This window comes from Xyrauchen texanus, chromosome 21 (assembly GCF_025860055.1).
Source record: "Xyrauchen texanus isolate HMW12.3.18 chromosome 21, RBS_HiC_50CHRs, whole genome shotgun sequence".
NCBI classification, from domain to species: domain Eukaryota; kingdom Metazoa; phylum Chordata; class Actinopteri; order Cypriniformes; family Catostomidae; genus Xyrauchen; species Xyrauchen texanus.
The window spans coordinates 31,609,472-31,622,004 of NC_068296.1; the positions used below are offsets into that span (position 1 = coordinate 31,609,472).

The 12,533-nt window shown below is 46.6% G+C and overlaps 1 protein-coding gene across 4 annotated transcripts in view; it reads right to left on the reverse strand.

Annotated features, from left to right (window-relative positions):
* Positions 1-12,533, reverse strand: part of LOC127661409 (xylosyl- and glucuronyltransferase LARGE2s-like) — a 113,556-nt gene that overhangs the window by 42,868 nt on the left and 58,155 nt on the right. Inside the window, exon 1 of one of the 4 annotated variants that reach the window (XM_052152099.1) lies at positions 10,142-10,270. The exons of 2 other annotated variants lie outside the window; for them this stretch is intronic. The gene's annotated coding sequence lies outside the window, so the exon portion shown is untranslated. Of the gene's footprint in view, positions 1-9,957; positions 10,107-10,141; positions 10,271-12,533 lie in introns of those variants that run through there. One more of the 4 variants, XM_052152098.1, reaches the window with a different exon arrangement.

Here is a 12,533-nt window from a genome sequence, read left to right on the forward strand (position 1 = left end):
CCTCGCAAACTGACTGCTCTGAGGAAGTACTACCAGAATCACAGAGGTACAATAGACATGATATTCACAGCCCGCCAACTACAGGAAAAATGCTGTGAACAAAGGCAGCCTTTGTACATTCATAGACATGACAAAGGCTTTTGACATGGTAGACCGCCGGGTTCTGTGGAGAATACTATCAATGTACAGCTGTCATGACAAGTACATTAGAATACTGAGGCTTCTACATGATGGCATGTCAGTCACAGTGCTCAGCAACAGCAGGTCTGAGTCCTAGCCTTTCACTGTGGAAATGGGGATCAAACAGGGATGCATCATCGCACCCATCCTGTTTGCCATCTTCATTGCTGCTATACTCCACCTCATTGGTGAAGAACTTCCACAGGGGATTCCAATCCTGTAAAGAACTGATAGCAATCCCTTCAACCTTAACAGGTTCAAGGCAAAAGACCATAAAATTGGACAACACCACTCTTGAAAACGTGGACCACTTCCCCTACCTTGGCAGCCTTCTTTCCTCAAAAGCTGACATTGACTCTGAGGTCAACAAGTCATCCTGTGCTGTTTGTTCTTTGGACACGAATGCTACATCGAATCATGTGGTTTGTTGAGGAATGTTGTTTTTTTTATTGAACTTGCAATTTACCTGGCAGAAAATAAAGCTGGAAAAAATTAATAAATCCCTTATAGACTTACATTGAAAGTGGGAACTTCAGCCATTCTGGGGACTGGAATATCTTAAGAGTCTTGTGGATGGACTTTCTTGACTTTGGACAGTAAACAATGACCTTTAAACCACATAGCAGCCACAAAGCAACACCCTAGCAATCACCCAGAACACCCTGGCAACTACACGGCAATGTGCTAAAAACCATCTAGGGGTGTGTTTCCCGAAAGCATCGTTAGCCAACTATGGTCGCAAGTTCCAACAATACCACCATAGATCAATCATATGGTGTTTCTCGAAACAGTTCCAATGAACATTCGCAAACTACAGCTCTTTGCCTGTGGTGTTGTAGTAATCGAAACCAGACTCAGATATTTTAATGGTCGTGGTCAATTCGGTCTTGACTCGAACTTCAACAAGTATGCGCTCGGACTTAACCCCGATTCCAGTCGAGTCCCTTTTCTAAAAATATACATAAATACAATACAATATAAATGAAAGCTTTGACTTATTTGACAAACTTTTTGAGTGACAATATCAGAGATCTTCACATTTGTCCCACATTTAATCCCGCATACATAATTTTGCTGAGTTGGTTCTTTTCAGTGAATTTGTCAAGCAGGTTAGCAAAAAGGTCTGAATTGATTGGCTATTTAGTCAGATTAGTTTGGACTGGTATCTAACTGAATAATTTGCAGTAGTTTCTCACTTATTAAAACAGCATTGGGATATTTTAGAAAACAGAAAACAAATGGTGTCTTGTTAATAAGGGGTTGTTCACACCAAATGCTTTGTTGCATCCATCCATACTTTTTTCTATGTAAACATGCTAAACGGATGTCTTTGACCATTGCATTACGTATTGCTGTGTTTTTGACGTCTCTTGCAGGAGTGTCACAAATGTTTTATGTTCTTTTGTCAAGTTAAAAAAGAACATCATCTGTTAAAAACATGACTCGAGACAACTGTGTTATATTCTTGTTACGCTTGAGTAACGAGACAGACGAGGAGATGCGGATCCAAACGCAGTTGAACTTTATTAAATGAATAAAACAGGAAAAACACAAAGGAACAACCCACGATGGGGAAATGAAACATAAACTGAATAAGCTGACCAAGGTAGACACGAACAGGGAACTCAGGAAGGAAAGATACATCAGGTTAACATAAACGACGATCGACGAAGACTGAACAAAGACACGGAGTATAAATACACAAACATGGGAAAAGGGGCCAATGAAAGAACAGAACTCAAACAAGATAACAAGGTGATTAACAGAAACCAAAGGCAAATTAACAAGGGCAGGTGCAAACAATGAACAGTGAACACAAGACTATGGAGGTACAAGCGTGACAAAAGTGAAAACTAAGGAATACCAAAAGTGACAAAATCACAAACAAAGGGCAACAGTGAGACAAGACAGGGTAACCGTTACATAGCCCCCCCCCCTTCAAGGATCGGATACCAGACGATCCTTGACAACAAACAACAAAAGACAAAAATCCACAAGAACAACATGAGGGCACCAGGGCCAAACAGACAGTACAAGTGGGCACATGGGCAGACAGGCAGACCAGGGGGGCACACTGGGCTGGCAGGAAGTCCGGTGGCACAGAGGGCAAGACAGGCAGGTCCGGGAGGTGCCAGGGGCAGATAGGAAGTCCGGGGGGGAAATGAGACAGTCCACGAGGGCACGAATGAAGGTGAGACAGTCCACGGGGGCACAAGTGGAGATGAGGGTTAGGGGGCCAGGGAGGTATCGACCGGGCAGGGACAGGTTTTGATGGTCTGGGAGCTGGCCACCGGGCAAGGACAGGTTTGGGGAACCTGGGAGGAGGCCACTGGACAGGGACTGGGTCAGGAGGCCAGGAGGGAGGACTCAGGACGGGAACAGGGTCAGGAGGCCTGGGTGGAGGCCACAGGACAGGGACTGGATCAGGGGGCCTGGGGAGAGGCCACGGGACTGGGGCTGGGTCAGGAGGTCTGGGGAGAAGCCACAGGACAGGGACTGGGTCAGGGGGCCTGGGAAGAGGCCACAGGACGGGAACAGGGTCAGAAGCCCCGGGAGGAGGCCACAGGATAGAGGCCGGCTTTGGTGGCCTGGGAGGTGGTCGTGGGCCAAGGGCCGGTTCAGGGGACCTGGGAGATGACCACAGGACAGAGGCCGGTTTTGGTGGCCTAGGAGATGGAGTGGCCACATGGGAGGCTGGCGGAGCCGCGTGAGGCGGAGCCAAGGAGGACCTCTGAGGCGGAGCCGAGGGAGGTGATGGCACAGAAGGCGGAGCTGAGGGAGGCTCAGGAGGTGGAACCGAAGGAGGCTCAGGAGGCGGAGCCGGGGTAGGCGGCGCCGTGGGAGGCTCTAGGAGCGGAGACCAGGAAGACTCTGGAGTCTCTGGGGGCAGAGACGTAGGAGGCTCTGAGGGTGGAGCCGTCGAAGGCTTGAGTGGCTTGAGAGGCGGTGCCGGAGGAGGCTCGGGAGGCGGAGCCATAGGAGGCTCGGGAGGCTCTGAGGGCGGAGCCGTCGAAGGCTTGAGTGGCTCGAGCGGCGGAGCCGTAGGAGGCTCGGGAGCCTCGGAGGGCGGTGCCGTCGAAGGCTTGAGTGGCTCGAGAGGCGGAGCCGTGGGAGGCTCGGGAGGCTCTGAGGGCGGAGCCGTCAAAGGCTTGAGTGGTTCGAGAGGCGGAGCCGTGGGAGGCTCGGGAGGCTCTGAGGGCGGAGCTGTCGAAGGCTTGAGTGGATCGAGAGACGGAGCCGTAGGAGGCTCAAGAGGCTCTGGGGGCGGAGCCGTCAAAGGCTTGAGTGGATCGAGAGGCGGAGCAATAGGAGGCTCTGGAGGCAGAGCCGTAGGAGGCTCTGGGGGCGGAGCAGCAGGAGGCCCCGTAGGCGGAGCTGCAGGAGGCTCGAGAGGCTCTGGGGGCGGAGCAGTAGGAGGCTCGGGGGGGGCGGAGCCCTGGAAGGCTCGAGAGGCGGAGCCCTGGAAGGCTCGAGAGGTTCAGGAGGCGGAGCCCTGTAAGGCTCGAGAGGCTTGAGGGGCAGAGCCCTGGCAGGCTCGAGAGGCTTGAGGGGCGGAGCCCTGGCAGGCTCGAGAGGCTTGAGGGGCGGAGCCCTGGCAGGCTCGAGAGGCTTGAGGGGCGGAGCCCTGAAAGGCTTGAGAGGTGGAGCTCTGGGAAGCTCAGGGGGCGGAGCTCTGGAAAGCTTGGGAGGCTTGAGAGACGGAGCCCTGGAAGACTCGAGAGACTTGAGGGGCGGAGCCCTGGAAGACTCGAGAGATTTGAGGGGCGGAGCCCTGGAAGGCTCGAGGGGCTTGAGGGGCGGAGCCCTGGTAGGCTCGAGAGGGCTTGAGAGGCGGAGCCCTGGTAGGCTCGAGAGGCTTGAGAGGCGGAGCTCTGGGAAGCTCGGAGGGCGGAGCTCTGGAAAGCTTGGGAGGCTTGAGAGGCGGAGCCCTGGAAGGCTCGAGGGGCTTGAGGGGCGGAGCCCTGGTAGGCTCAAGAGGCTTGAGAGGCAGAGCCCTAGAAGGCCCGAGAGGCTTGAGAGGCGGAGCTCTGGGAAGCTCGGAGGGCGGAGCTCTGGAAAGCTCGGGAAACTCGGACGGCGGAGCTCTGGAAAGCTCGGGAAACTCGGAAGGCGGAGCTCTGGAAAGCTCGGGAAACTCGGATGGCGGAGCTCTGGAAAGCTCGGGGAAACTCGGATGGCGGAGCTCTGGAAAGCTCGGGAAACTCGGATGGCGGAGCTCTGGAAAGCTCGGGAGGAGGAGCCCTGGGAGACTCGAGAGGTGCTGGCTCTTGGATGATCGAGGCTTCTGGTGCAGGCTCTTGGACGGTCATGGCTACTGGCACTGGCTCGTGGACGGTCATGGCTACTGGCACTGGCTCGTGGACGGTCATGGCTACTGGCACTGGCTCGTGGACGGTCATGGCTACTGGCACTGGCTCCTGGACGGTCATGGCTTTAGGCACTGGCTCTTGGACGGTCACGGCTACTGGCACTGGCTCTTGGACGGTCATGGCTACTGGCACTGGCTCGTGGACGGTCATGGCTACTGGCACTGGCTCCTGGACGGTCATGGCTTTAGGCACTGGCTCTTGGACGGTCACGGCTACTGGCTCTGGCTCTTGGACGGTCATGGCTACTGGCACTGGCTCTGGGACGGTCATGGCTACTGGCACTGGCTCTGGGATGGTCATGGCTACAGGCGCTGGGACGGTCGAGGCTACAGGCGCTGGCTCTGGGACGGTCGAGGCTACAGGCACTGGCTCTGGGACGGTCGGGGCTACAGGCGCTGGCTCAGGGACGGTCGGGGCTACAGGCGCTGGCTCAGGGACGGTCGGGGCTACAGGCGCTGGCTCAGGGACGGTCGAGGCTACAGGCGCTGGCTCTGGGACGGTCGAGGCTACAGGTGCTGGCTCACTGATGTCTGAGGCTAACGGCACTGGCTCACTGATGTCTGAGGCTAACGGCACTGGCTCACTGACGTCTGAGGCTAACGGCACTGGCTCACTGACGTCTGAGGCTACTGGCTCTGGCTGGGTTACCATGGTATGTGCCGGCTTAGGTTCGCCGGGCGCTGAGGGCAGAGTCAAGGGGGGTTTAGGGCATGGGGCTGCGGCAGGCGGAGGCTGGAGCGCAGAGACCACTCCCTTTCTCCTCTTCCTCCGGGCTGATGCGACTGGGGAGGCTGGGATGCTGTTCCTGGTCAGCGTGGGTTCAGGCTCGCTGGCCGTGGTTGACGAGGGCTCAGGCTTGCTGATGGTAGAGGCCGTAGGCGCTGGTTCGCTCACTGTGACATACGTGGCCGCTGGCTCGCTCACTGTGACATGCGTGGCTGCTGGCTCGCTCACTGTGACATGCGTGGCCGCTGGCTCGCTCACTGTGACATGCGTGGCTGTTGGCTCGCTCACTGTGACATGCGTGGCTGCTGGCTCGCTCACTGTGACATGCGTGAGCCCTGGCTTGCAGACCGGGGCTGGCGTGGGCTCTGGTTTGCAGACCGGGGCAGGCGTGGGTTCTGGCTCGCAGACCGGGGCAGGCGTGGGCTCTGGCTTGCAGACCGGGGCAGGCGTGACAGGAAGAGCCCCGGACAGCTGAAGGGTCTCCACAGTGGGTGGAGGGGTAGGGTCCTCCTCCTCTACGACACCCACGGTGAGCTGTGAGCCACAAACTAGTAGGGTCGCCTCCAGGAAGTCGCAGAGCGTCCAGCCGTGCGTTGCCTATGGCAACCGCTCTCTCAGCGCCGCGTTCAGATTGCCCCTAAAGAAGGCCACCAAGGCTGAGTCCGGGAAGTCTGAGACACTCGCCAGGTTCAGGAAGTCGTGGATGTGGTCTTCAATAGGGCGGTCCTCTTGCTTTAAACAGAGCAGATGGTAGTTCGCACGTTGAACTGCTGGATCCATGGGTGGTCGATCGTTCTGTTACGCTTGAGTAACGAGACAGACGAGGAGATGCGGATCCAAACGCAGTTGAACTTTATTAAATGAATAAAACAGGAAAACACAAAGGAACAACCCACGATGGGGAAATGAAACATAAACTGAATAAGCTGACCAAGGTAGACACGAACAGGGAACTCGGGAAGGAAAGATACATCAGGTTAACATAAACGACGATCGACGAAGACTGAACAAAGACACGGGGTATAAATACACAAACATGGGAAAAGGGGCCAATGAAAGAACAGAACTCAAACAAGATAACAAGGTGATTAACAGAAACCAAAGGCAAATTAACAAGGGCAGGTGCAAACAATGAACAGTGAACACAAGACTATGGAGGTACAAGCGTGACAAAAGTGAAAACTAAGGAATACCAAAAGTGACAAAATCACAAACAAAGGGCAACAGTGAGACAAGACAGGGTAACCGTTACAATTCTATTCCCTAATAGCACACATATAACACCCAGACTTCAATTTGATGTGTTTGTTTACATTTGGAAGATGTCTGTTTTACATTGTTTGTTATAAGACATATGTCTATAAGGATGTCTCGGATGAGTCTTTTAAAAATGCTTTTGCAATTAATTACATGAATGCTACACATACTAAAGACAATTTTAAATACTTCTCTGAATCTCATCAGAACTTAATGGTTTCTGAAAAAAAAAAATTTGAACAAAAATCTGTGTGTACCCCGAGACAAAATCTTGCAGGCAAAAGTAAGCAGAAATGCTTACTTGACTTACAATGAATTAAATATAGTTGTGCGACTGAGGAAATTGTTAACAAATTGAATGTAAATATTTATCTTCACTTTCTGTGTAAACATTGTCATATTTAATACTGTAAATTATTGTTTGGTTTTCAGGCCCACTTTAGTTATACAGCAGAAATGTTTACTTGACTTGAATGAAGCTTGTAGATTGTATCGCCATTACAAGCCACTTTGGCACTTTGAACCTTGAATTAGAATGTTTTACTGACACTGACATGTCGTAATTGTAATCTCTATGATTTGTATCATTTTATTCAATTTATTTTATGTGTTCAACTGGTAATATTGTTTAACCAACATAAGCTTAGCAAATAATAAATGAGGTTTATATGATTTTTGCACCAAAAGTTAATTGTTCTTTGAAATATACATTCATAAATTGCCTTAGACTCAGCCTTTAATGGTCTCAGTATCGACTCGGACTGTCCCTCTTCGGTCTTGGTCTTGACTCGAACTAGAACTTGGACTCGGATAAGCTGGTCGCAACTACAACACTGCCATATATATCTTTCATTCTGGATTTCATTCTTTGACCACATTTACATGCATTTAAGATGATTTATTCCGGGATTTTGCTGAAAGTGCGTTCTGAAATGTCACATAAACACGAGCGCTTTATCACACCCAGTTTCTGTCAGAGAATACTGCTTTTATGTGTTAATGTTAACACATAACCACCGTTAATATGTTTTTGAAGAGTGTGCATGTGCATATGTGCTCAAGTGCTTCAGGGGAACACCAACGTCTAATGTAGAGGGAAACCCATATAATTGCAGTGCAATGTAAATTATAATTTTTTAATGTTGCATTACAAAGTGCATACTGCTTTCATCTGCACAAGCTATCTCATATTAAACAGCTTTCTGGTGCACGTGTAAATGAGCTATTACAATTTAATATTTGCGGAAGTTATTACTCCACCCCCTTAGTAACGTCATTAAGGACAGCTCAAATGCTAGATGTGCGACATAGTTACTAAAGTTTTGGGAAACAGTAGTGACTAGCTAGTTAATTTCTACAATGATGCATCATACTATGGTGGTTACGCAGTGAGTTACATCGTTGTATGGAAAACGTACTGCTGAACACCTTAGTAACTGCACAACATCACCCTGGCAACAAACAAAAACACCCTAGCATTGTGGTGGCGAGATTTGCATGGAAAAGCAGTCAGTGGTCGGCTTATGAAAAGTCGGGGGGGGTCTAATGCTTATGGGTTAATGACAAAAATGGTTGAGGTGTTAAAATGATACATCTTTTAAAAATCTTGTTTAAAACATGTGTGTCAGTTCTTAGAAATGTAACCTTTGTGGCAAATTTGGTTTTGTTACCTTTATAAAATTTTATTAAAAACAAAAATTAAACTTTAAAATTGTCATGTGGAGTAACCATCAAGTAAAACGTATTCTAATACTTTCTTTGCACCATGAATACATGACAGTTTAAACAACTTCGTTATTGATGAAAAAAAAATTATTTAAACGAAAAAAATGTTTTTATAAATAATATGCATTTTTTAGTCAAAAATGTCAAGAAGTTTCACAGGGTTCCACAACATAACTTGAACAAAATGTTCAGTTTCATAAAAATGTCAAAATGACAATCAGATGTTTTTTTAAACCACGCTCAGTCTTGAGGGTCTAAAGGTTTTATGCTGTTTTGTGGTTTTTATTGTCAACATAAACTACAAAATGGCTACCTGCATGTTGGTTACCCCAAATGACTTTGATTTGGTGTACAAAAGCATTTCAGCGTTTCACTGCTATTTACTTGTTTATTTTTAAGAAATAAAGAAAGGCACTAGTCCTGCCAACATTTCTTTTTTCAGGTATTTCAGCTTTTAATGAGGCTTTTACTTTTTGCTGTACTTGGACAACACATGACATTTTTTACATTAAACCCCAGAAAAATTATCAATATAACTTAAAACTCAAGAATTGAAAATGCAGTATGCACATCATAGAAGAGGTATATTCAAGTAAATGGTTTGTGTCAACTGCATTTATTTTATTTTTTTCATGTATTTTTAATTTAATAGATCTGGACAAACATGAGCATCACTTCTTTGACCCTTACACATTGTCATAATATGCACCTGTTACCCTTTATTATTGTATTTTATGATGAATTAGTTGAAAAGAATCCATGTTATGTCATGAAAATGGTTTTCTCTAGATCGCTTGATCACAGTCTCAAATGTTTTTTCTACTCCATTAACTGAACTAGTAAAGGACGTTTGGGCTGTTTCTATGAAGGATACTTAAACAGTGGTTTAAAAAGTTGTTCTATACACAAAAGCGTTTACCCTGAAAGGGGGATTCTTTTTGTTATTCTCCCTTCAACTTTTTTTTTTTTTAACGAATCATTAAGTTGTGTACGCTCTCATGTCTTCAGTGTGCAAGGAAAATACTTTAAAACATTTAATAATTAACGGTTACTCCACATTACATTTTTAAAATCATTAAATCATTTTTGTAGAAAATACTTTAAATGTTTTTCAAAAATGAATGGATACATTTCCATGACCATGAAGTGCGTTTTAAGCTAGATTTTTTTTTAAAGATTTCACGGTTGTTGTATTTTTAACATTACAGTCTCTGTTCTCCATATTGAGGAAATCCAGACTGGCCTGAAAGCCCTTTTTTTTAAATAAAAATGGCCAGCTTAAAGTCACATGACAAAAGTCTACTGAGCTAATGTTAATTAAAATATAAATGACTAAGCCATTATTTTAAACATTACCATGTATATGCTTTCACAGGTGGCGATTCATATGCTTACACAGGATGTCTGTGTAAAATACTACTCTGCTTTCTTTACATAGCCATGACACAAACACTTCCTCTAAATGGGGACATAATGCAGACTTCTGTTTTATACAAAGATAATTATAATTACAACAAACCCCCCAAATGACACTGCAAATTTTACAAAGTGGAGAGTATAAAAGAAAAATTGGGACAATACCTTATCCTACAATAGCAGACAGAGAGTCATATCAACAAGGAGAAATACAGAGCAAGAAAGAGGAGCCATATACACAAAGCCTGCATTCACAGGGCTGAAAGAACACACTTATCTTTACCTCTGCTCAGCGCCAAGGCCAGCTCTCTCTCTCCCTCCCTCTTTCTCTCTTTTACTTTTTCATCTTCTGTCCAGCTTGAACAGACTTGATGGTTGTTTGACAGCTAAATAAAAACCACAGCACCCAACATGGACATTTTTTGGGATGATGTGAATTGCTAGTGGCAAACTTTGAACTTTCCTACCTGTGTTTGTTCATGCGTGTCTGAAGGAGAATTAACTCCGCCTTCTTTCTCTCCACCGCTCTCCTAGCGTGCCACAGCAGGTTTGCGTCTTGCATTTGGATCAAAGGCACCTCTCAGCCTCCCTCTTTCACTCTTTCTTCAAATCTCCTTTTATACTCTAAAGTATAGTGTAATTGCTTTTAAAGTTGCTTCAATACTGCTGACTTTAGCATGACGGTGAAACCTGCAAGTCTGTGTGCACTCAGAAGTACTGCTTCACCTGATTTACTCAATGCCCGCACCCCATTTGGCTTATTCAGTCTCTCCTCCTCCATTCCGCCCTCTCTTCCATTCTTGAGAGATGACTGGGATGACTTGGGAGAAAAGGAGGGGGGAGGGTGTCACCTTCTAAATACCTTGCTGCATGACAAAAGATGGGGTGTGGAGGAATGCAGGGGTCTGGGAAGCTCTTCCTCTCCACTGGAAAGCAACATGATCTAGAAGCACAGAAAGTCCCATACACAAGCACATGCATGCGCACGCATGTGCTCACAGACAGTGCCTTGAGTCAATGTAAGTGAGTGTAATCAAGCATTCTTATCAGATAATGCTTGCGTTGTCATTTATATTTCAACAGGCTCTCATTATGAGGTCTTATCACAGTGATGAGCAGCACAGCAGACAGTCTGGAGAGGTTTTAAATGAAACACACTGTTTACACTGTACTCTGTCCCTGATTCAACATTACTGAGAGCATCCCCAATTTCCAAAATTTTTACAATTAGCAAGAAGAGTTGAGGGGCAAATCTAAACTTTAAGGTTCAAAGAACAATTTGAGTCAATCTAAGAAATAAAATGAAATCAGAATTGACCCTATTTATTGTCTTACCAATTTAATCCCACTAGTTACATTTAAGATCAAACATTTGTCTGAAATTTGAAGGGTCTAAACATAGTTGTTGATGTATTGTACAGTTATAGGAGGATGTCCTAGTCCCCACATGCTTCAAAATGTCCTCCATACATGCCTGTACAAAAGCAATCAAAAATCAATTGTTTAAATGACTGGCGTCATGTTGCTCTGACCCCCATCATCAGCAAATGCTTTGAGAGGCAAATCAGAGATCACATCTGCTCTGTGCTGCCCACCTCTGGACCCATTGCAGTTTGCCTACCGCAACAACCGCTCCACTGATGATGCCATTGCATCTAAAATACATGCTGCTTTCTCCCACCTGTAAAAAAGGAACACATATGTGAGAATGCTGTTTGAAGACTGCAGCTCGGCATTCAACACCATAGTGCCCTCCAAGCTTGATGTGAAACTCCAGGCTCTAGGCTTAAACAGCTCACTGTGCAGCTGGATCCTGGACTTCATGTCAGGAAGATGTCAGGTGGTTAGAATGGGCAGCAACATCTCCTCATCACTGACCCTCAACACTGGAGCCCCCCACTCCTGTATTCCTTGTACACACATGACTGTGTGGCAACACATAGCTCCAATGCCATCATTAAGTTTGCTGACAATACGATGGTGGTAGGTCTGATCACTGACAATGATGAAACAGCCTACAGAGAGGAGGTGCACACTCTGACACGCTGACACGCACAGCTTCAAGTTCCTCTGTGTCCTCATCACTGAGGAACTCACATGGTCCGTCCACACTGAGGCCGTTGTGAAGAAGGCTCACAAGCGCCTCTTCTTCCTGTGATGGCTGAGGAAGTTTGGAATGAACCACCACATCCTCACACGGTTCTAAACCAGTACAGTAGAGAGCATCCTGACTGGCTGCATCACTGCCTGATACGGCAATACCAGGCTCTCATTGCTACCATCAGGCAGGCGGTATCGCAGCATCAGGACCCGCTCCAGCCGACTACATGACAGCTTCTTCCCCCAAACAATCAGACTTTTGAACACTCTCACGATCAATAATCAGCACTGCACTTTATTAATCTTATATCTCACACTGGACTGTCAAATATATTGTCCACAATACAACTACTGTATATATATTTTTTTATATACTCTTATTTTAAATTTGTATTGTATGTGTATTCTATATTGTGTGTATTGTTTACTGTACATTGTATATTATTATTGTGTAATTATGTGTACATTTGATATGTAAATTGTGTTATGTAAATGTGTTGTTTATTGTAATTGGTATATGTCTCGTCACTGTCATGACTGCTATGTTGCTTGGAACTGCGCACAAGACTTTCACCTACTGTGGCACTTGTGTACATGGTAGTGTGACAATAAAGTGATTTGATTGATCTAATTTGATTTGAAGTCATTTTAATCCAATACAGTGTTTGTCAAATTCCTTGAATATCTTGTCACGGTCCGCTGGCTGTCTGTTTTGTGTGTGCTCTGAAAACAAAATCCTGTGTTTGTACACAGCCATGG